The 26054-nt window shown below is 40.8% G+C and overlaps 2 long non-coding RNA genes across 3 annotated transcripts; both read left to right on the forward strand.

Moving 5' to 3' along the window:
• Positions 1–2825: 2825 nt before the first annotated feature.
• On the forward strand, positions 2826–8392 carry LOC117817385. Its single transcript, XR_004632142.1, has 3 exons — positions 2826–2961; positions 7768–7845; positions 8116–8392. It is a non-coding gene; the product is annotated as an uncharacterized LOC117817385 (long non-coding RNA).
• A 4301-nt stretch (positions 8393–12693) lies between these two features.
• On the forward strand, positions 12694–13746 carry LOC117817390. 2 transcript variants are annotated; one of them, XR_004632144.1, is made up of 2 exons: positions 12694–12801; positions 13557–13746. It is a non-coding gene; the product is annotated as an uncharacterized LOC117817390 (long non-coding RNA). The 2 variants fall into 2 exon arrangements; XR_004632143.1 differs by having other exon boundaries at positions 12760–12844.
• The last annotated feature ends 12308 nt before the right edge of the window (positions 13747–26054 follow it).

The raw sequence follows: 26054 nt of genomic DNA on the forward strand, positions 1-26054 counted from the left end.
GATTTCACCGAGCGAGCCCCGTAAGAAAAAGTCAAGCTCTAAAGAAATGAAAATTTAGCCTGGTACGAAAAAAAGTTTCTTCTTTGGAGTTAGTATGATGGCAGGGCATGGATAGTGAGAATATTGAACCCTCAAACCTTTGTCAATGTTGGGATACGTCGTAAGTGTAAGGTGTGGAGAAGCAAAGGTTGTGTAGCAGCAGCTGCAACTTCCAATAGATCCATGTCTGGTCCGTCTGTGATCCACTGCAGTCCGGTTCCGTGTTCTCTCATCCATCAACACCCACCGGCTGCATTATAGCGTTTTCATAACGGAGCACAGAGCAGGACCGCCGGAGAGCTGGAGTCACGAGACCAAGGTTCCTCCTCCTCTCTTCATCCATGTTGTCTATCTCTGACCTGTTGACTCCAGGCCTGGCTCCGCTCATCATGGAGGTTTGTTGTTGTAGTTAAGTGAAATACGATCTGGCGATAACACAGAGTGTTTTATTCTGAAAAATAACCAGATGTTTCATTTTGTTTTGGTGCCTGACTTCCTGTCCCGCTCCATCTGCTCTGTTGAGATTGATGTGGAGGACTCCTGCCTGCTGGATCAGAGACGCAGTCAGAACGCAACCGAGCAGATCCAGTGGAAGTTAACACATTGACTAGATCCGATGCCATGATGAAGCAGGGATGGACTAGACATGGATCTGGTGGAATTTAGCCAATAAGCACCAGTAGTTGGAGCTGTCACTGCTGGGGACATATTTTGAAGTGAAACTGAAACTACAAACAGCAGCCATGCCTTTGTCCTCATTTATTTATTGGAATTGACTCATTATTTTATTTAACATGGTAAATCCATAGCCTTGTTCAAACATGGACAAGTCTCAGTAACATCAACCATCGTTTTGCCATTTTGGAACTTTGGTCAACCTAGAAGAGATGAGATATGATAGTTACACTGCAACCAAACTGTCTTCAACTCAGCTGCACCCGTAATTATACACATGCAGGTATCAGAGCGTTTGTTTTCATATTATCTTAATGGGTGCAGTATAGAAACTCGCTTCCAAACAGTGTGCACAGAACCAGGCTGTAAACATTTATTTATTTATGCTGTAAAGATGAGCTTTTTATTTTGATACCAGATACAGATTCCTTTTCATTTGCAGACAGCCTCAAGTGGACATTTGAAGAACTGTAGTTTTCTGCACTTTAGCATTGACTTAATTTTCCACCATTTGAGGTTGCTGCTTGAACAAATCACTTCTTACACACTCTTTTTTTCATTTATTTCTCATCATCTCCTTTTATTTTCCCAAATTCACCACAATGCTGCCGCTGTCATCCCACACAGTAACTTCAATAACTTCATGTGTGCTCTGTTCCACATTAGTGGCTTCTGTCGACTCTCTGGAAGCTCAGACAAATCTTTCTCATGCCGACACCCAAAAGGCTTTTGATGTTATACAACTTTTTGTTCCCTGGTATTTTGAAGCTTGAAGACCATAAAAAATAAGTAACATCTAAATGAAGAGCTGAAAATGAAGAGCTGGGACACATTATTTTGAAATTATTCTATCAGGAAATGGTCACATTTCAGCTGAGAGAGACAAAAGAGCTGCGGTTCGGTTTACACAAACCAGAGCTGGAATCCTCTAATGAGGTTAAAGGTCTGCTAACGAGGAGTGCATGTGGCTGGATGTACCCAGAACACTGTTTTTCATTTCTTAATCAGTGTCTTATGTTACGCAACAGGGGAGAAAAGAGATCTGAAAATAAGAAAAATACAATCTGGAGGCTTCTTTGTGTTTCCCTGAATTTGTTTTGGAGTGTTTGTGTTGAATCAAATTTCTCTACTTCTGAGACTTACATGAACATCTTCCAAGAACCAAGATCAGATTCATTAGGTGTCACATCCGAGTGTTTTGAAGTGAATTTTCGCCAACTTTTATGTTGATTTTTCATCAGTGTTGATGGTAAATGAGGAAATAAATGCTTCGTGTGTGCCACACTGACTGAGAAAGCGTAGTTGTTTGGGCTGTACTGGCTGTTTCTACATCAACTACGAGCCACAGACCATCTCCCTCCATGAATGTCTTTAGCTTTAATCTCTCACTCCACAATATGCTGTCAATTATTCCAGTGAGAAAAAATGCCGAATTTCTGCTCATTTGTAACATCCTCTACACTCATCTTTTGGATTTTGATGTTTGCAGCAAAGTTGCACATTTAGTTTGCAATTGAAATGAGGGCATTATTGAGGCATTTATTTTTACAATTTTTGATATGACTTGTGGTGCCACTGACCATCATGCATACCAAGGCTTTAAACTATCTACTACTTGCACCATACAGATAACAGCCATGTGATCCAGAAGCCAAAAAAGGGAATTATGGAAAGAATGAGGTTAAATATGCCGGCTCAAGGCAGGGTCTATTTAAATAGAAATGTCTATGTATACATGCAAATAGTAACATTCCTACCTGCAGGTGCATCAGGCTCTTAAAGAGAGTGAGAACAGACCAAGCGGCAACCTCTAATCTTAAGAAATGAAGCTCATGAGGAAGTGCTACAAACTGCAGTTCCTCATGTGTCCACTGAAGGCTGGCTGCAGAGCCACCACAAAAACGTAGACACTCATTTAAAAAAGCAGATATTTACAGTAGAAATAAACATGTTTATAGCCTGGTTCAAAATCGATTTTGGGTACGAATAGCCAATTTGTCTATCGGCACACACTGTATGGGGAGTGACCTGTTTTAAACTTGTTATTTTATACTTTATTTTGGACTATATTACTCTTGCAAGTTTTGCCTAAATAAGGGGAATGGCTTACAGGCACCCTGAAGCTGTTAGCAAAGAGGCTAAAAGCCAGCCTCAACTCCACGTCTTTGCATCATACTAGATCAACCGAGGTTAGGTTGAGTCTGCATTTCCAATTCGGCATTCGCTGATGATAGGCTTCAGAAACAGGTGGGTACCACTCACTTTATCATAAAGTGTATGGTTCGGACATGCCCTGATTTGATTCGTGCTATGCGCTTTAGACCCTGCATTTTGATCAATCAAATAAGGCCTTTTATATGGGTAACACTTGAAGTTCATTGTGCCTAACTCAGTAATAATTGTTGTATTGCAGACACACCAGGCTGATGTGTATTGAGCCTCTTGGGGGTGATCAAATAATTAGAAAGCATCATATCTTGAGTCTGGACACAAGCCTAGCTGAACAGGTCTGGGTAGATTGTTTATGATCATGTCTAAAAGAAACCTCACAGAAATATATTTATCATAAAAACAGTGTGGCATCTCTCGTTGTATTGGTCTTGGTGTTTACAGGTTTCGGATTTTGTTTTTTGGGGGATTAAAGGTAAGAACTCCAATCAAAGGCAGTTTGTGGTTGAGCAGCATCAAAGTTATGTGTGCATAGGAAGCAGTCTAATCCTAGCTCTGACCTGTATATACATAGAAACCTCAGGATATTGGACATGGTTTTTTGATCTGTCTGCACGCTTCAGCGCCCTGCTTAAACAAGGAAAGGTCTGAAATAAACTGTGGTTAAATGCAGGACTGTGACACCTCTGCCCACACTCCAGATGGTCTGAGAAGACTGAGCATACAGTACACGTGAAAATTACACGTATAATTATCCACCTAAAAATAAGACCATGATGAGGAGTGTCCCTGTGACTCAGCAGGTTATGGTGCGTGTCACGTACGTCAGTTGTCTGAGCTCGAAATCTTTTCTGCGTGTCACCTGTTTTCTGCCACCACACTCCTGACGGAAGTGTGTTGAGTCTCAAGTCCTCTGGTTTAAATAGTCTGAGTCACCGAAGAAGAGTCTGTGTCCAGTCACTATTACCTGAGTCCAGGTCAAAGTCAAGTCCTCATTTAAAAAATTATTTATTAGAAGGAGGAGCGCTGTTTGACTCCTAACTTTCAGGTTCTAATGATGAATAAAATTTGTTTTCTGCACATCCAAAAAGTCAGTCAGTCCAGGTTCAGACTGATCCTGATGGTGTGTAGATTTAAGTAATAAAATTACAGTGCTGTGTCATGCATAAATGTGCACCACGTTTCTCTTAGTGAGGTGTTTCAAACAACGACTCTGCATTGGTGAGATCACGGCAGATTTCTAATCAACTTAAAAGTACCTGCAACCCACCCACTATTAACAAGTGTTAACTGACCAAACATCTTTGACTTGTTGGTTAAGTTCACTTTGTCTGCTAACATTACCATTAGCTTGCTTGCTGTTAGTGATGTAATCAAACCAAGCAGCAACCTCCGGCCGTGAGAATTGAAGCCAATGCAAAAGTGTTGAAAACTGCAGTTTCTCAGCTGTCTGCTTGCGGCTGGCTCCAGAAGTACCAGAAACCACATACACACATATTTAAAAAAGCTGATCTTTACAGCAGAAATAAACATGTTTACAGCCTGGTACAAAAAAAAGTGTAGTCTGGATAGCTCATTTCTCTATCAGCACACACTGTATGGTGGGGTGAATTTTTTCGAAACGCGGCCTTTCAAAGATATTAAGATTACGAGTTTTCCATTATGAGAGGCAAGCTGACTTGATGGTCAAGCAGAAACGCTAGCTGTTGGCTAGGAGGCTCAAAGCCCACCTCTTTACGTCACGCTCAGTCAACAGCAGTTAGGTTGATTTTACCATTTCCAATATAGCTCCAACTGACTGATACTACGTCCATTATTTATACAGTCTATGGATCAAACAGTCTAAGTAGGCTAACTATAGAAACTCAAGGGGAACTTCCACTAGATCCGTGTTAAGTCCGCCTTCGCTCTCACCAGCTCCACTCCCCCTCAGCTCAGGTAATCCGGTACGCAAGACCTGTGTTTTTGCTAGATGCAGGAGCACAGAAAAAAAACACGCGAGGAAGTCAGACGATATTGAACAACATTGAAACATTGGGTTAATTTCGAAATAAAACCCTCCAGATTTATTAAACTGAACTACATCAGAGGCCACTGACGACAACATGGATGCGAAGATGTTCTTCATGTAGGTGGAAAACCACCCATTCCGCATAAACTGCAGAAGATCCTTGGTCTCATGACTCCAGCTGTCTGGTGTAGCTTCCCTGTGCAGAAAATGCAACTTTTGTGTGCTGATGGACGAGGGAGCACCAGGGGTACATCTCGCTTGGCTGGAAGTGAAGCTTCCAGCAAAGCGTCTGCCCCCTGGTGGCTGGCTGCAGTATAGGTCAAAAACTCAGTCTCCCCCATTCATTTGAATGGGACTGCAGTCAAACTTTAAAAATAAATACACGTGGTACGAATGATTCTCACATCCGTATGCTGTGGTGATATGTAGTTATTATTTGACTGTTTTGTGTTCAAGGCCTCTTTTTTCTGAAAAGTTTCTTTTTTGTTAGTTAGAAGAAGTTAACAAACTGGGTTTTACTTCCGGGTTTGCTTTGATTGACAGCCGCCATAGAGGGAAAACTTCAAAGGATCTCGGACGCTGCGCTGTAGGGCGGAGCTCGTTACCATGCCGACACAGAAATTACCGTGGCAACCACAGAAATTCTGTGGCTTAGCAGACTCTGGTTGCACAATGGCTGCGCCGAGGAGCGGGTTTTTTTTTTCTTCAGAACCATACAACGGGTAGAGGCGGAGCAACGCTGTCCATTTTTATTTACAGTCTATGGGTAGCATGGAGAAAAAACACAGTGGAGCAGAGACAACCAAAAACGCAACCAGTGGAAATCCATCTTCACGTACCTTTCTTGTTTGAGCTTGTCTATTGCTCAGTGGTTCTCTTACCATGATGAGAAGTGTCCTTGTGACTCAGCAGGTTATGCTGCGTGTCACGTACATCAGTCGTATGAGCTCAAAACCTTTACTGTGTGTCACCTGTTTTCTGCCAATATGCTCATCTATGACCAGAAAAAGGCTCTACATTCTGGGAAATCTGGTACTTCTGATGCTGGTAATACTCTAGTTTTTAGGCTTCACACAAAAGTAAAGCTCAATGTAAATGCTGGAAATATCTTAACAATTTTTCATTTGAAACCCTCAGTGGATAAAATTAAATTAAAATTAGATCATCTGACTTTCAGCACAACACCATCAACAGGTCAAAGTATTTACTGATATTAATATTTCCAGATCTCATTAACCTCTGCTGCACACAAATCTGTTGCACCAGCAGAACTACCCAAAGTATTCTACACAGCTGTGTACAAATAACGGTTGATTGTGAAAAAAGACATTCAAAGATACAAAGACGAAATAATATGAAACCAGTATACCTCCATAATACCTCCAGTGGATATAAACATTAAAAATAACTGATGTGAGGTTATAGGACACACTCACGCACCTTCCCTCTCCGTTGTCAGTTAAACCAGCCTCTCATAATATTTTCGGGCCACCCTGTGGCGATATTTATTTTACTATTTCTGTTGTTTTATTGCGTTTATCGCAGCGTGCCAGCTCAGTGCGGTTTAACGTTGGAGTAACCGTGTTTATGAAAAGGATTAGAGTGGGAGAGAGATGGTCAGATTTTGTTCACAGCTGACTCTGTGTGGGTGTGTGCAGTCTGTGTTTGTGTGTTTAATTGTGCGTTATCCTGCTGAGGAGGTCCAGCTGTGAGGGTGTCCATGTTCACTGCGGCTTCGCTCTGCATTCATGGAATATTTGACAGGAGGAGACTAAAACCGTCAGCTTTCTGAGGTTTAACGAGCTATAAGACAGAAAACCTGGAAGATATAAAGAGTAAATGTGGTCTAAAGGCTGAGGTTGAATGTTAATGTACTATTCCTACTCATGGCAAAGTCATTATAAGCTGCAGTCCTGTGTTCAGAGCATATAGTTTTTTGTTGACTAGAGGCAAGCCAAACCAGCCTGTATATATCTAATCGGCTAAACAAACGGCTAAATTCCACCAGACACCGGCTCCAGCATGGGAGCTCATAAGTTTCAATTGTAGTCAGTGTGTTAACTTCCGCTGGCTCCACTCTGTTGCATTTTGGCTCGGTTTCAGAAACAGCAGGCCGAAGCCCAGAAGGCAGATAAAGGAGACTTCCATTTTTGGCTGATGCCGGGGCACAACCAAGCAGCAACCTCCAGCCACAAGAATTGAAGCCAATGCAGAAGTGTTAAAAAGGCAGTTTCGGGTTAGCCTAATGGTAAAGTTGCACGCCTAGCTGGTGGCCTGGGTTCAAATTCAGCCTGCAGCCTCTTTCCCGCATGTCATCCCCTCACTCTCTCTCAGTTTCCTACACTAACCACTGTCCTCTCCTCTATAAAATATAGGTGTAAAAGCCCAGAAAAATATAATTAAAAAAAACAAAAAAAACCTGCAGTTTCTTGAGTGTCCACTTGAGGCTGGATCCGGGAGTACCGGAAACCACTTACACACCCATTCAAAAAAGACAATCTATACAACATAAATCAACATGTTTACAGCCTGGTTCAAACAATGATTTTAGTCTGAATAGCTAATATCTCTATCGGCACACACTGTACTGGGGGTGAATTTTTTCATAATGCAACTGTTTCGAAGATATTAAGATTACGAGTTTTCCATTATGAGAGGCACAGCTGACTTCATTGACAGGCAGAACACTGTAGCTGTTGGCGAGAAGGCTCAAAGCCCACCTCTTTACCTCACACTAGCTCAACAGATTTTAGGTTGAGTTCAGCATTTCCAATATGGCTCCCGCCAACAATTGGCTTCAGGAAGAGATGAAAGACGTCACGGATACTATGTCCATTAATTATACAGTCTATGATCTCTACACACATTCACAGTCTGATCCACAACAAGGTCGGAAACAGAAGTTTGAGATTGCACCGATGGACTTCTAAGTCCAGTGGGATTTTTCCAAGGTAAAAACATTGGTTATTTGTAATGGCTCAAAATATATTGACTGCACATTCCTGATAAAACATAAAGACTGAAAAGAGTTTTAAGAATGTGTTCTCAGTTGGCGGGCTTTGTGGCGTGGAGTCTTACAGCGTAAAGAGTAAAACAAAAGCCCTCTTAAGTGTAGGCTCATTGTATCTGGTGCAGACAACACATGAGAGCTTGTTTCTTTGGCATCTTTAAGTTTTGTGTGCGTTTGTGTGTGTAAGTGTTTGTCTGCACTGTTCCTGCAGGTGCTGACCACATTGAGGAAGAGGAGACGAAGAAGGAAGGCGGCGTCGAGGCGACATGTACTTGGCAGCTCATGAGCAGAGTAATGCTGCTTAAATAACCCTCTCTCCCACATGCACAGACACACGGCCAGACAATAAGACACACACACTCAGACACACACACACAAACACACTCACAGATAATGTTATGCACAGAAATACCTCAGCAACTACGCAAAATTAACTGGATGTGAGATACACGCAAAGAAAAGCAGGAGGGGATGCACTGAAGAAATATAGTACACAGTTGAACCATCATAACTGTAAGCTCTTTTTTATTCTCTCCCTCTCTCTTTCACACACACACACACACACACACACACACAAACCCTCCTTGCTTCACAGAGATGGGAATTCCAGATTTAAAGAAGAATCTGAATCATCTTCCTCAATCTTGCGTTGACGGGGAGCACTGAATTTCCCTGCTATTACCTTAACTTGCTTTACTGCACACACACACACACACACACACACACACACACACATACACACACACACGCACACACACACACACACACACACACACACACAAACCTTAAGGATGGAACCGATCTCCTCATCCTCCTCACAATTTTGTTTTCAATGTTTGCAGATAAAGCTTTGGTGCCTGAACTTGAGTTTATTGCTTTCTTGTCTGTAGGAATCCAGACCCATCCAGACAGAGAATGTTTGTAATAAACTAAAGGATTCAACTTGTTTTAGCCAGTAGTGAAAATTATGCTCGCTCTCAAATTAAATAAGCTCCTTCCTGATTTGCTAAAAAATGTTTTGTCACAAATCTGAAATCATGTAGACTTATTGATATGTTGTTCTGTATAATGTGACTAGAGAAGGTGGTGCATTCCTGAAGAATAAATGGCACTAGAGTATATAGTGTAGTTTAGATAGTTTATTTACCATCTAGAGTGGTATAATGTTTAATATACACATGTAGCAAATATTTAAATGTCTTTTTTAAAGGTAAGCTTTAAACTTTTGTTGGCTACCCCTGTGGACAAAGCAGTATACAGTAGTAACCTCTTGAGTTTGTCTTGTTCATGTGTAAATAATTGTTTCTTATTTAAAAAAAAAGAGTCCCTGAGTTTTCTCACAGCTGTGAAAGGTATATTTCACTGGATTCTCTGCTGTAGACAATTAGAAAAAAAAAAGTACTTGTAGACTACTGACTGACGAAGAAACTCCCTGTGTATTGACATGCTGCTTTAATCTGAAGTTTGTCCAGGACAGTTAAAAGATTTAACTTGCAAAGCTTTCTGTTAGAGCCTGCGCTGAGCTTTCTTTGGAAATAAGTTTTTTTTGACTACAAGTAAGATATATTAATTATATGACATTAGGTTCTGGGACATTTTTTTTTTTTTTAAGTTGTGTTTTTGGGCATTTTTGCCTTTATTGATAGGAAAGCTGGAGAGAGAGACAGGGAATGGGGAATGTGGGGAATAGAGAGTGGGGGAAGAGATGCAGCAAATGGTAGAGGCCAGGAGTCGAGCCTGCAACGAGGAATACAGCCTCTTATACAGCCTCTTTGTATGAGGTGCGCTTAGACAGCAAGGCCAACAGCACCCCAGACATATTTTTTCTTGTGCAATCTCCCTTTCCTTTTACATCCATCTCGCAGCTCCATCTTGCAGCTCAGCTGGTGTTTTAGACAAAATTGTTACCATATAAGACCAGGGTATATTAAAAACATTGGGTTAAGAGAGATATAATCCTGTAAGATTTCTCCTTCCACTTCCTCTGTCTCAATCAACAGATTGTAGAGCGTCTAGCTCCACCCTTAAGGGTTGGATAGGTATGCTTGGTACCTCAACAGAATGATGCCAAAACAGTAGGACGGTACAAATGAGTTAATTTGGTAATTTCCCAAACTTTTGACGGGGCGGAAACAACCGAAAATACTCTGAATTTTATTTGGACCCAGTGGTTGAGTCACTTTAGCCGCTAACATAACCGTCAGTTTGCTAGCAGTAATGTAATCAACAGTCAAAGTGGGCAAACTTAACATCTCACCGCTTTTCGGGATGCATTCTGGACAGATATCTGCAAGAGTTGTAGTTCATTCCAAACACGTTGCATCTTGCTTGCAATTTCTTAAAATTTTTGAATAGTAAAATGAACGATTTGTGGCACCTCTTCAGGCATCCTGGCAGGAACTGTTGCTGGACAAGACAGCACACAAGGACACATGCAGGTGAACACACATATCAGCACTGGCTTCAACTGAATAAAGTATTAGGGCCTTAAATAAAATTAAAAATGAACTGAAACCGAACAGTCTTTGTCAATAGATACATACAAGATCTCCTCTCAATCTTTCAGGGTCTGAATCCAGTCAATGCTTGAGTCAGCGTCCAAATTGAGGCATTAGTGTATGGTACATGGTATGTTAAAAACGTTCTCGGTAGGTTTGAATGTCGGACTTTACGGTAGAGTATTTTCAGTGTGTTAGTACTTTGACTTAAGTAAAGGAGTTGACTACTTGTTTCAGCGCTGCATACTTACTCCTGCACATGCACACCTTCTGTTTCTGAAGTTTGTGCTCTGAACTCAATACACACACGGGGAGCTGCAGTGTGGTTGTTCAGGATGCAAATAAGAGGAAACAGTCGAATTATCTGTCTCTCTTGGAATGCCTTGATGGAGAAGAGTGTCGGCCAAATTCTCCCACTGGAGACTGTTAGAGAATTCACACCACCCGTGTTTTCTCCCTGCCCTCGGACTCAAGGAGGGGGCTCCACATGCTAACTTTCTGAATGAAAACAGCTTGTGTCTGTGTGTGTGATACTTGGACACTGTGCAGTCTGGGCCGGTCTTGTTCTTCCTTTTCCTCTCTCTGCTGACTGTGATAAATAGACCAGTGGAGCGTAGCGTGGCAGATGGACACGGGGGTGAAGTGGTACAAGAAATCATCTGTAACATTTTCATATAAATAAATGTCTGCTCTGCTTCTCCGTGTTTCCGAATTGAATGTTGATTTACAGCCCACTGACTGATTAACAGGCTGTCTTTGGAAAGTGAAGTGACGCCACAGCAGGAAGAGCGCAGCACTGAGGTTGTCACCAAGGAAGTACTTTGTGTGGTTGTTAGTTTTTATTTCTGTGATATTTGAAGCAGTTGGGCTGCCCCTCATCTGATTGCATGGCATGGTTATTTATCAAAATAAATAGAGAAGCATTTAAAACCTACTGGAAAGAAAAACATTAAAAAGAGCTGCTTTAGGTTTATCCTGCTGCCCTGACTATCTCTGAAGCCTCTCAGGCTGAATGTCTGGTGAGATGTTTCACATGCAAACAGCCAAGTTGGTCTAGACTCCCTCAATGAATCAGCTTCTGTTATCACTTAAAGGTACATCATTTGATACTGTTAAAAGAAGTCTTGCTTCATTATGCCGCATTGGCCCCCAGCAGGTTCTGTTGTTGTTAAGCAGACCTGGGTTGTAGTTGAGTCACCAAACATCGGGTCTGAGTCTCCTGTAACAAGTGTTTAAGTCTGAGTCCCCAAAGAAAATTCCAGTCCCTATCAGGTGAGGATTTATAAAGAGGAGTGCTGTCTCACTCCAGAGAGTAAACACATTTGATTGTTGAACATTAAAGTCTGACTGATCTTGTTGCGTGTCTGGAGATTTAAATGATCAATGAAGTGCAGAAAATTGCACCTTGTCTTTCTTACATTGGACTTCCAGGCCTGACTCCGCTCATCATGACTGTTTGTTGTTGTAGTTAAGTGAAATACAATCTGGTGATAACACAGAGTGTTTTATTCTGAAAATTCACCGGATGTTTTCATTTTGTTTTGGTGCCTGACTTCCTGTCCTGCTCCATCTGCTCTGTTGAGATCGATGCATCGTGCTTCGAGATCCGGCAAAAATAGAAGTCTTGCGTATCTGATTCGGAAGTCTCCAACCTGCCGGATTAGAGATGCAACCGGAATGCAACAGAGCGGATCCAGTGGAAGTTGGCACTTTGACTAGAATAGAAACCTATCAGATCTGGTGGAATTTGGCTATTATGAGGAGGCGCATCATTGTTTCGGCTGAGGACTACAAGCAGTTTGATCTCAGATTGGTATTTAATGTCATGGTCCGTTTCTTCCTACCCAGAACTAAAGAGTATCCTCAACGTGGTCATTTCATGTACCTGCTTCAAGCTGCATCCTCACTTCAGTCAACAGATCCAGGATCATGAACTTATTTTTCTGTATAAATCTGTTGGTGGTTTTAGATGACGTAACTATGTTTTGTTACTATTCGGACATCAATGCTCATATTTGAAAAAGAAGTCACCAGTCCAGCTTGTTTCTGGAACATTCACACATAGTATGTCCGCAGTATATCATAACATTTAGGCATACATTCTTGAGTTTGAAACTGAACCGTTGACTCTAAATGTATAGAAACACTGTAACCCTGTGCTGCATGTCCCTCTCTGGATGTGATAAAACGTACAGACTTTTATTTATCTTTGTCCTGACATTTTGTAAAAGTGAAAAATGACTTGGTGCTGTTTTGAGCCAAAGCGCACAGGTGGTCAAAATGTTTTACATCTTTTTTCTTTGCTTAAAAAAAGGACTTCTGGCAGCAGGAGGTGTGTATGAGGGGAGTGCGATGATTGATGAATCACCAGCAATGATATCTCTTCTTTTCAACACCTGGTAATGATAATGGTTCACAGAGAGGGGCGTCCCTGCTAGATGTGTGAGTGTGTATGATTGTGTGTGTGTGTGTGTGTGTGTGTGTGTGTGTGTGTGTGTGTGTGGGTATGTGGGTGTGTTGCTCCAGTATCTATCATGCTCTGTGTGTGGTCATGAAATCCTGAATGAGAGGGTGAGAGTGAGGGAGAGTCACTCTGTCCTTCAGTGATTGATGTTTGAAGTTTACTTATTGGTTTAAATTGAAAAGGGGAAGAGGTGGAAAGAGAGATCATCATATACTTTCCTCCTCTTACTCTGAAGAAGTAGTTAAAAAAGAACTTGAGGATGACTCTGGTTTGTACTGATGTTGAGCACAGATCCAATCTCAAACTTTTGAATGTCTCACAGATTCATCTGAGCCTTCCTGATCATAAAATGTTTCATTTTTAACATTACAAAATCTAGATGATTATATACATCAATATTTTTCTGAGACTGACCACAGCAGCCAATGAGAGATAGGTCCTCAATAACCAAGCAAAGATGAATATTCTTGCCAAGATGCTATCGTGAGCTAGCTTGGGCTCTCCACTCACCTGTGATCCATCTACTCTTGATTAGCTGCCTCAAATAAGCTCCAGTCTTCTCCCCACTTGCTGCCAGATTGTTATCATTTATCTAGTAGTATAGTCGGCTCCTGAACATTGATTTTATTGTCCATTTTGTGCTACTTCTAACTTTTTCCTGTGCCTAACATTTTGTTCCTTTGTCTCCAGTGCCTCCCTCCACTGAGCCTCAATGCTTCACCATTTGTTGCCTAGCCTCAGCCACATCCAACGCCTCTCAACCGCCTCTACTCAGCCAGTTTTATCACTTTCATCCACGCCTCCACTGTCCACCCTCTGGGCTTAGTTCTACTCCATTCATCAGTCTGTTCATAATAAATCTCTCTGTCACAACCTTTAACTCTCATCTGTGGTTTGCATTTTGGGTCCAGTTGAATTGAAGCCAAAGCGTAAGTGTTCAAAACTGCAGTTCATCAAGCGTCCACTTGAGGCTGGCTCCGGAAGTACGGAAACCACATACACACCAATTCAAAGAAGCCGATCTTTACAGCAGAAATAAACATGTTTACAGCCTGGTACAAAAGACGAGTGTAGTCTGAATAGCTCATTTCTCTTTCAGTACACACTGTATGGGGGTGAATTTTTTTCTAATGCGGCATTTACGAAAATATCAAGATTAAGAGTTTTCCATTACAAGAGGCACAGCTGACTTGATTGAAAGGCGGGGAACATTGTAGCTATTTGCTAGGAGGCTCAAAGCCTGCCTCTTTACCGCGACAGAAGTTAGGTTGACTTCAGCATTTCCAATATGTTTCCCGCCAATTGGCTTCAAAATGCTGTTCAGAAACAGATGGGTGATGCACGGATACTACATTTATTATTTATACAGTCTATGGGTATAACATATGCATTGTAACAACCAATTAAGCCTAGAGTGAAATGTTTACAGTAAAGTCATTTCAGTGTGTGGCAGTCAAAGAATGTCATGTCTGTTGAATGCAATAATCCAAAAAAGCGTCATATTTTCCAATATTGCATGAGTGATTTGAGAAAAGCCACCAACTCTATGATAAGGGATCGAGGTAAGTTCTGCGACTGGACTTGCTGAAGTGATACTTTAGTAATACCTGACAGCACCCACCTGTCACTCAGAGCAGCAACACCCCTGATTATGCTTATCTTACCATTTAAACAGGTGGGTTAAAAAAATAAAAAAAATAATATAAAGGCACACACATATGTTTGATGTATTTAATGTTCACCGAGCAGACACACAAGGCAGAAGAATCAATTTGCAGCTGTTGACACTTCCACATAAACAAGTCTCTTCGTCTACACACTGTGCTGTGCTTCTGCTCTTACACTCAACAAGTGAATAGAAATGAATAGACCCACTGTGTCCTTACATGAAACATGTACGCCTCCATTAAATGCTTTCCAGGCCGGGGTCTGTACTGAAAAGAGAGCTATGTTTGCACAGCAGAACTGAAATTGTGGCTTTTTTCGAGCGATTCATGGAGGAGGAAGAGGAGGAGGAGGGTGAAGCAACACGCAGCACTAACTCATGATAAAAAGTTGGAGGTTAAACCTGGACTGAAATGTACTCTGTTGCTTCTCTGCCAAAGCTTGGAGATGTTGAACTCTGGAGAAAAAATATCCCCCTTCCGGACCGTACGTCAGGACTGAAACTGGTCTGTGTGCTGGATAAATCCACACTTTTCAAGAGAAATCACACACACACACAAATTGATTTGAGATCACAGATGATAAACAAACAAACTGTTAACCCTTCCCTCCACACAGAGACATACAAGTCCACACACCCACATGTATGAAGGGGAAAGACACGCACAGCTGTAGATGTAGGTGTCACACACACACCCTGCCAGATAAAACCTCACTATTTTAGCAGCTATTGGCGTGGCCACATGATAAAATTCCTCCCAAACATCTGTCAAGAGGAACCATGACCGCATTTACTTTAAAGTTAAACACCGGTCAGCTCAGCCAAGCCAAATCTGATAGCAATAAAACTCAGTGAAAAAAGAGAGATGTGGTGAAAAACACAGCAGGGCAGGAAGGATTCAAGGCTCTCAGTGGACGGATAAATCTGAGACTGTGGTCACTATCGGATCACAACACCGCTAAGCATCTTATCTGCTGCATGTATTACATGACAAGCAATTGAAACATACTTCCAGAACTCAGAGGGAGAGTGAGAATGTAAATATATGTATACAGTATATATATAATGGTCTCTATGAACCTTGCTGTATGAATATAATGCTTGAGGTAGAGCGAGTATAGAGCATTTAACATATTTTATGCCAGGCTGTATTAAATACTTGATTCTGATTAGTCAAATCCCCAACAACAGTGATTAATTCCCAACAGCAAAAGCGACACAAGAGACAACCTGATCACACCTGACATATCAAATCAATCCACAGAATAGGATGCTCCGATGTATCAAAGCCAACAGCTGTGATTCATTTTAGACAGAAAAAGCAGCACCAGGAACACCCTGACTTCCTATCAAATCACTCCACAGAAAGTAGTCTGTCACATTCTCCCTCTGCCTGTTAAATCTGTGGTAAAAACGTTAGCGTGGTCTCAGGCTGGTCTTGAGAGTGGGGAAATAATGACAATTAGTGGGCACAGATGTGAGGGCAGCCTGAGGAGCTACTGGACCCCAACCATCTCTGAGATGTGGAGCAACATCCTGTCCTGGAATCCAGGCAAAGCCAGCAGAGCTGGAGAGAGCATCTCTAAACTGCTGATCTCTACAAAGTCACTGAAACCAGGAGAGGTAGAGATAACAGCAACAATGTTCAAAGATGAGACATTTTCCTCATTTATGTTTAAAGGTGAGTTAATGTCAAAGATAAGAAGGAGAGCTTTTTCCATATAAATAGTGTATTATTAAATCAATTAAATCCTCCTTAAAGGTGACATATCATGCAAAATCAACTTTTTAATGGTTCTCTACCTGAAATATGTTTCCCTGGCATGTCTACAAACCCCCCAAGAATGAAAAACCTTTAAGTCAATATTCTGTGAGAACTTGTTTATGTCTTAAGTTCCCTTTTTGGGATTCTGATTTACAAACAACCAATTCACTAAACATTATCTCTCATTTAACCGACAATATGTCACATTTTTAAGGAACTATGTCCTATCATAACACAACCAGCTCTGTAATAATACAACAACCTTGATGCCATATGTTTTTTGATCTTTTTTTGTGTTAAAAACAGACTGTATAAATAATGGACGTATTATCCGTAACGTCACATCTGTACCTGAAGCCAATATTGGAAATGCTGAAAACAACCTAACTTCTGTCGAGCTAGTGTGAGGTAAAGAGGTGGGCTTTGAGCCTCCTAGCCAAGTCGAAATTGCCGCGTTATGAAAAAATTCACCCCCCGTACAGTGTGTGCTGTTCGAGAAATGATCTATCCCAGACGACTCTCGTTTTTTTTAACCAGGCTGTAAACGTGTTTATTTCTGCTGTAAAGATCGGCTGTTTGAATTGGTGTGTATGTGGTTTCCGGTACTTCCGGAGCCAGCCTCCAGCAAACACCTGAGAAACCGCAGTTTTGAACACTTCCGCATTGGCTTCAATTCTTGCGGCCGAAGGTGGCAACTTTGTTAAAAATAGAGATTTATATGATATGCGTGCATCTTTGTTTACTAAATCTTAGCCTTTTGTACCCTCAGGCTGGCCAAATCTAACACAACTTGTATTTTGAGCTACAAAATTAAAAATCAATTTAAGTAACCTTATCGGTATCAGCCATCAGGAACAGATCATTATCAATTATTGGTAGTGGCTCAAACAAACCCATATTGTTCATACCTAGAAAATATGTGATAATCAAAAGGCAGCACTTCACAGAGTTAGAGGTAGAGTGTGTGACGGAGATGCGGAACACTAACCTGGGACAAAGTGTGTTCAAATCTGAAGTTCTCAGCGGGAACACAAGCCTTCAGGGTGTGTGTAGTCTTCTCATGGGACACACACTAACACACACAGAAATGCTTTTGCAAGCCTACCCGAAACATCATTGTTAAATCGTGTAATAAGGGCGACTATTAAAGTTGTATTCAATGAAGTAAAGCGCTGTTAAACAAGCCTGCCTTTTCAGCGCTGAGGATGGAGGGCATATGTTTCTGATTACGTCTGAGCAGCGAAACACAATAGCCCTCTTCAACTGGGCTCTTGATCCTGTTCACTTGGATTCGGCCTGACACTTTGCCACAACTCCCGGCCACAAACAGCGACAAGGAAACCTGAAACCTGTAAACAATCCATGTTTCTGCTTTATTACAGATTTCTGGGCTCGAGAAGGAGAACCGCAGAGTTCACTACAATGTAATGTGATTATGGGCTCTGTGGGCCAAAGGCCAGGTGGGGACGGCCGTGGCTCAGAGCCAGAGGAGCTGAATATAAAATAATAAAAGAAGGAGTCCATTACAAAAACATCCATTTCAAGAAGAACACTGCTTTAGCTGAATCATTTATTGCCCCTTAAATCGTTGGTTGAAACAATGACTTGGGTTTTTTTAACTCTTTATGGCCGTTATTCTGTTTTCATCCAATTTAGTGAAATCTGGTTTTAGCTGCTCAAACATGAAGGATGTTCCCCAGCTGAGCAACAACTATGGCTTAAATAAACACTCCTCAAAATTCAAAGAGAACAAGATGATAACTCAAAAGCACAATTGTTCAACTTTGGGATGAAAAGGCTGGATGCTGCTTTAAATCATGGGTTTACTTGTGGCTTCAGACATTTCAGCAAACAAGCAGCAGTAAGAATCATGACTTCCATCCATCAGGGGCAAAGTGAGTAACGCTGTCGAAATCTGTGCAGAACAGAGATCAGGGTTAATGGATGGGTCAGCAAATCCCAAACAAATCATCACTCCTTTTCATTTTCCATTACAAACAGTCCGTACTAATGTCTTCTTTGCATGATCAAAAATACAAAATATTCTTCTTAAGCTTCTTGAAAGAATGTGAAATCCTGAGCATTTGTTGCACTAGAATGAAAGACAAAAGGTGCATCTCAAAGCTCTAAACGTCCATCCTCGCGTTGTTTCCTCGCGTCTCTTCCTGGCGTCTTAGTCCTGCCCACCAGAGATGCGAGGAAATGAAACCAGAGGAGAGAGGAGAGCGGAGATTTGTCTTTAGAGAAATGAGACGTCCTCTCCTCTGGAGCGTCACGTGAAGCGATGTCGGTTTGGTAATGACAGCTTCAACAGCTGTTTGTGTCTGCACACATGTTCACTGTAATAACTCTGATCAATATAAACAGTAACAGAGCTCTGTCTCTGTGTTTACCTGTTTAACAAACCCCTGCACATGAAGAGAATCAGCTCTCTGTTTATTCTGTCCTGAAGCATCACAGATCGATTCACCGGTAAAATGCCTCATTATTAAATTATTTATTACTTCAAGGGAAAATAGAAACCATGCAACTCTTTTCAAACCCCATGCTCATTCATGATCAGCCTCATAGGAAACTTTATTAACCTGACAGGAAATATAACAAGTGTTTTTACTAACAGACAAACTTTACTGTCAGACTTCTCTTCATGAAGAAAACGAGAACAAACGGGGAAACTAACAGGAGGAATAACTGATCATTAATATATATTCTATGATATTAGACTCTCTTACTCTATTTCGTTAGACAGTGAATCTGACAAAAACAATCAGATATAACAATCTATCCTCTGTTATATTGAATTTATGTTTTGCGTTCAGTATTTTGTGTTTAAAACACTTTTTAATCTCAGCTCATCACATACAGACTGTTTAGAAACCGACGGATGTTTATGATCTGTTTCAGGGCACCCTTAATGACTGTTTTAAGGTCCGTCATTTCTCTGTTATTAAACTCAGCTGATGTTAAGTTTCGGTTAAGTCCGAGCCACTGCAGCGTCCAATCAGTGAGTGATATTCGAATAAGGGGGCGTGTCTATCAGAGAAAAGACTTCCGCAAAGTCTGCTCTCATGTTTCCTCGATTATCCCTCCTCTGATCAGTCTCCTCGCTCCTCGCTCCTCTCTCCTCCAGCAGCGTTAAGAGCTTTGGGACCATAGACTGTATAAAATATGGACGTAGTATCCGTGACGTCACCCATCTGTTCCTAAGAGCTGTTTTGAAGCAAATCGACGGCAGCAGCCATATTGGTAATGCGGAACTCAACTAGGCAGAGTGTGACGTAGTGTGAGTCTCTTAGCCAATGGCTGTGTGTTCCCGACCGGGAGTCACGTCAGTCATGTCCTTATTTGGGCAAAACTCATAATCTTAATATCTTCTTAACCATCACGTTAGAAAAAAATTCACCCCCCTTACAGTGTGTGCCATTAGAGAGATTAGCGTTGTAGGGCCAAGCTGTTTTTTGAACCAGGCTGTAAACATGTTTATTAATGCTGCAAAGATCGTCTTTTTCCCATTCATATCTATGTGGTTTCCGGTGTTTCTGCAGCCAGCCTCAAGCGGATTTTCGATGTATTGCAGTTTATAACACTTCCGCATTGGCTTCATCGTTTGAGACCGGAGTTTTCCGCTTGTTTGGGACGCAAGTTAAAATGGCGCGTCAGTAACTACTTCCGGTTCGGCAGAGGAGCGAGGAGACTGCAGTTTAGAGCTTTGAGATGCACCCAAAGTCTGCTTTTGTGCATGATGATTTCTATCATGTTCATTAAAGTCCGTAACAACAAGTTTTCTGTGCAGCTCTATCTATTACCATCTGTTTTCACAATGTGGAGTTTGCAATCCTGGACACTTGAGCTCAACCTGCAGTAACTTTGATAGTTGTGACATATACACAGAGATACGCTCCTCACTCATTATTTTCAATTGAGTAGTCTTTACAGTCAAACCAGCCCTACACAAGCTTTATTTGTCTCTTGGCATGAAGCTGTAAAATCCAGGATTATTATTATTATTATTATTATTTTTTAACAACATTTATTTATCTTATTTATTGGTCTGTTTATTTCTTGTATTTATCTGATCATTTTAACTTTAACTGATTTTTTTATTTGGGTTTTGACTCTTACTTATTTTATGTACTGTACTGATTGTATTTCTAAGTATTTTATCTATGATTGTCTCTTATTATTTTGCCATTTCTGTTGTTTTCCTTCTCTAGATATGTATGCTGCTTGGATGTTTGAAAGGTGCTATAAAAGTTGAGTTGAGTAGGACACAGCTCACTTTTCAGATGGCAAAAAAGGTTTGAAAAGTTCACCTTCTACACTAAATTTTACCTCTTGTTTCAAGAAATGTATCAAGAAAGTTTTGTTGCATTGGCAGCCATTTTCACAATCAATTAAGACCATATTTTTGGCTTGTAAAATCTTGGAATAAGCTATGTATGTTATCTGAATGTGTCAGGTCAGTGTGGCTTGTATTAAGTGTAATGAGATATTTGAGAAGTGATGAAACAGAAACACTTTGTAAGATTTGAGCTTTTCCATTGAGGAAAGACTTATTTTAGCCTGGCAGGGCAGACAACATTCATTGCATTACATGTGAGTAACAGTTCAATAAGAAGGAAATAACAGATGTTACCTGGTAACACGCAGCTTATTGTTGCTAAAATTAATGTATTTTTTACAGGTTTGCCAAAGCATGTTGGCACGAGATCTAACACAACAGTTTTCAAACTGAGTGAGAAAAACAGAGCTGAAGATATGACACGTCTCCTCAACAGAAGTAGAGTTAAAATTTACACAAGCCTCACTTCACAGCTTTTGTTTGTCTCCTTTAACAATCCCAATCTGTGATAGGAGGAAAAACATAAAAGAAAGCACACTGTGAAGTCAGTTTCCCAATTATGTTTCATTTCCTGTCGGGCCAACACACTTTCACAGCGCCATAAATCATAGGAAGTATCAGTCCCCATAAATCATACATGTAGATTTAAATCAGCTGTTTGTATGATCTAGCGCCTGTATCTCAGACGGGCTAATGTGTGGAAATGTGTGATAATTAAAGCCAGGCGCTCTCTCTGTGGGAATACTGTTTCCATTTAACACACTCTGCTCCATACCTCCTTCAACAGGTTGAAACTGCAGGCCACAGTAGCGCTGATGAAATTTGATTTGTATGATGAGTTTGCCCAGATGGAGACGGCATGGTTTCAGAAAACAGAACTTAGAATGATTCGACAAAGGTTGTTGAAACGTTTGGACTTCTATTTTTAAACTAAGTGAAGAGAAATGTTAAATAAATACAGATCCTGGTTGAAGGGTTTTCAGGTGTCTGTTTTTCAGTATTTTTCATGGCTCACTTTGGGTTTCAAAACCATCCTCCAAATAAAGCTAATGTGGAACTGGTCAAAGCTGCAGTTCCGTTAAGTGTCCACTAGAGGCTCACTCCAAAAGCAGAGGACCCTTTGATAGAGTCCATAGTGATTTACAGCAGAACTAAACATGTAAAGCCTATCAGCTGACCGGCTGGGGTCTGAACAAGCGACAACCTCCGGTCTCACACACCAGAAACCACATAGACATGAATGGGAAAAAGACGTTCTTTGCAGCATTAATAAACATGTTTACAGCCTGGTTCAAAAAACGGCTTGGCTCTACGAAGCTAATCTCTCTAATGGCACACACTGTATGGGGGTTGAATTTTTTTCTAACGCGACGGTTCAGAAGATATTAAGATTTCGAGTTTTTTGCCCAAATAAGGACATGACTGACGTGACTCCTGGTCGGGAACACATAGCTGTTGGCTAGGAGGTTCACACTACGTCACACTCTGCCTGGTTGAGTTCCCCATTTCCAATATGGCTGCCGCCGTCGATTGGCTTCAAAACAGCTCTCAAGAACAGATGGATGACGTCACAGATACTACGTCCATATTTTATACAGTCTATGGGTCTGAATCATCATTACCAATCACCCACAAACCAATCACATTCTTTTTATTGATCTGTGCGGCTTTGAGTTAGGCATAAAAAGGCGTAATTGAGGACATGGCTGACTTGACTGACAGGTTGTCAGCACATTGTAGCGGTTTGCCATGAAGTATAAGGCGCCATGTGTTTTTTCTTCTCACTAGGTCCACTTAAAGTTAGGTTGAGTCAGTATTTCCAATATAGCGACCACCATCGTTGGGCTCCTAAGACTCAACCAATCGGCAACATCACTGAGACTACATCTATGTTTTATACAGTCTATGCTTTTGACCCAAACTCTGCAGAAACAGTCACATTTCCACCAGCCTCAGTCGTACTTTGTGCTAATTAGCAAAAATAAGCATACAGAAAATCTACTCGTCTGCTGTGTTTCATTTTGATGGTTTCATTTGAGTAAAGCTCTGAAGACAACTGAGCCCAAGACCCAGCATCACTTTAAACTCTGTTGTTTAATAAAAGATCGACATGTTTATATCTACAGTAATAAAGGCATTCCTCAAATCCATGACATGGTTTTTAAAGTCTTACTAATAGAAGCATCATGTTCACATGGTTATACATACCAGCTTTCAGCCTTGGATTTTTAAAAGTAGGTCTCAGGCTGGGAAAAACAACAGGGTGAATTCCTCTTATCTGAAACTGGCGTTTATGGAACGCAGCTAAACTTAGGGCTGTCAGGTCTGAGTGACTGGGTTCCTTCCTGCTTCTGAAAAGAATGAACTGATTGTTGACCAACTCACAAATCACAGACTATAAATCACTTTCTTTGAACAAACACATTTTTCATTTTCTGCAAAGCCACATAAGAAATAGAAGTCTGAAGTTTAAATCTCTCAAAGTGATGAGGAACAGCAGCAGCAGTGATTTAAGATGTTCTTTTTAGTAACAGATTTAGATTCAGATCTAAGCTTCAAATCCCACATAAACAAGACTGTGAAGGTATCATTTTCTATCAAACTGATGTAGCTAAAAAGCAACCATGGGTCAGAACTGCTGAGAAGTTTATTCATTCCCTTACTAGAGGTCAGAGTCATAATGCAAGTTTTACAAGCCTCCCTGAAAAAGTATAAGCACATACAAAACTCACCCAGAAGAGAAAGCGCATTAGTCAATGTCTCTGCACTGAATGCTACCTTTAGAGTCATTTGAAGGCCCTCTCCTTGTTTGAAAAGCCTAAATTGACTTTGGATGCATGCCCAAAAGTTTTGGACCTTATAATGTTTAAAACAATGGACAGAATAATAAGTGTCCTGAGTGAAGCCAAAACTTTAAGAGCCCTTTCTTTAGTTTTAAATGCTGGCTTCCTCATTAGGACGGATGGAACATGGGTCAAACTACAAAATTAAAATATACATCAAAGGATTTTTTTTTAAAACATGCATCTTGTCCCAGAAGAACATTTTCCTGATTTATGCGCCAGTGTTCATGTTTCTGAGAGGATAGTTTAAATGAGTGATTTGATGTTAATTCAGACTCCTGCAGGGTTTCTCAATGGATTAAAAGAGTTGAGGATGAACAACGAGAGAGAATACAAACTCAAGAGTCATTAAATTTTCCATAATCGTGAGTGTCTGCTTCAAACTGACTCAAGAAACTGTTCTGCTGTGGACTGAACCCACCCGAGGGATCTTTGATGTTTGGTAAGCAGAAGGGATGTGACGTTTGTCCAACAACGCCTTGGCTCCACCAGCGCAATGTGTTAGCACCCATCAGGGCTGTATTTTGGCTTCACATCTCATGATGGGAGGAGATAAAGGCACAGTATCCAGCATAATGCATAGTCAATATCATGGACACATTGCATGGAGGGATGAAGGAGGCCAGTTTGCTAAATGCTTCTAAAAAAAAGGAGCTATAACCTTTAATCATAACTGACAATATTCTCTCTTTTTTCCATTGCTATACTGTTGGACTTCTTTGTTCTAATGCATTATATATAATCTTTATATTTATTAGTTACAGTTATTATGTTACATTAACTTTCCTTGTCATTCAAACTTTTTATTTCTATCTTTTGACCTTTTTAAAGGTGCCTTTGATTTTTTTTTTTTTACATTACTTAGGCTTGTGTTTCCCAGTTCATAAATTATTTTGTCATTATATTTTCTTCTCATTAACTATTATAATATGCTTATTGGCTTTTATTTTCCAGCTTGTTGAAGTGTTTTTTATGTCATTAACATGTGCATTTATTTCCTTACACAGCACCTTTAGATATGAAAGATGCTTTACAAATTAAGTTTATTGTAAAGGAGAAACATTGTTCTGCAGCTGCATCATTTCCTGTACAATTACAGCACAAACGAGCACAGATGAGCTGCTCTTGGATTATAAAATAATCTCATTAGTGCTGATGTTATCAAGCTCTGGTCTTCAAAGTTTTCTGAGTGTATTGATCCAGATGCTTCCGGTGAAATGTTCTCAAATGATCTCCTGTATGAACAACTTAATCCAACTATCCTGGTTTGGAGTTGCGGCTCACTAAAGTCAGGAAAGTATTCTTTAAACCCCGTCCTGCTCAGCCTCTCCCCTCTCTCCTTGTCAGTTCAGGTTTAGAGAGAGGGGGCAATACTGCTGGCATGTCTCAGCTTTGATTAAAGGAAATGCTTACATCACCCCGTCTCCAAGAGAAATAAGCCATTCGCTCAGTGCAGATGGCCTCATCCAATGGTTGAGGAGCTTTACAAGGGGCAGGCAGACAGGTGCGCCTGCTGCAGACTGTATGGAACACAGACAGGGAAGTGTTGCTGCTGTTTTATGTGTAACGTAGCAACAACAAAGCAGTAAATCTCTGTGCAGATTTACAGATTGTCGTGGGTTTCCGTAAAGCCTGCCCTCCTTTAACAGATCAGGCAGGGGCTCTTAACCTGCAGGTCAGGGTCCATTATTGGCCCTAAGGTTCTGTCTGATGGTCTTGACTTTAGTAGAATGGTGGTGTCTTTTGAACTTATTATTTGCCTGGAAAAATATGACACACAGTTTGGCTTTGTTGATGCAAATTGCACCTGACATTTGGGTTCTGGCTTTACGGTGAAAAGGTTTAGTATTACTGAATCAAACTAACAGACTAGGTCTGCGGAGGGAATATCTGTAATGACTAAAGGGAGGTACTTAGCTAGTCCAAATGACTCAAACATTTTCACTGTCAATCTGTGATTCTCAGAATAACTTCAAACCAAAGTTTGTGATCTTCTTTCATTCTCTTTCTCGCAGAGAATGCTTTTCTTCTGAAAACAACGAGCTGCCTTTGACTTAGCAGTAGTTCGGATGGGATGTAATTGTGGCATATGCTGGATGAGCATTAAGAGCTTGCAGGCCACTTGTGATCTTCTTTGTCTATTCTCCAATCCTTTCGGCTGCTGGTTTAGCTTGGTTAATATGCACCAAATATAAAGAAGCTACAATCCCTGAGCATGAGTTGCTGGTTTTACTCCTGGCCTTGACCTTTTGATGCATTTCTCCTCCACTCTCTTCCTCTCAGTTAAAAGTGGGCACAGCATGTAGAAAACAAAGGATATAAAGAAAACTTTTTCTCTGTCTTTTCCATGAAGATTCTGAATAGCAGAGAACAGATAAGGTGAGATGTGCCAAGGGTTTGTGCAGTATGTCAGTATGATGCTTCTGTCAGAAAGTGTTTATATGTGGAAACTATTGCACCGCAGCTGGTGTCGTTATGCATGCTTTTTATTCTCTGTCTAACTTCAGGACAGAGTCCAAACATATTTCCCCATGGAGACATTAAAATAAATCTTCTCTAGCTTTTCGTATAA

This window comes from Notolabrus celidotus, chromosome 1 (assembly GCF_009762535.1).
Source record: "Notolabrus celidotus isolate fNotCel1 chromosome 1, fNotCel1.pri, whole genome shotgun sequence".
NCBI lineage: Eukaryota > Metazoa > Chordata > Actinopteri > Labriformes > Labridae > Notolabrus > Notolabrus celidotus.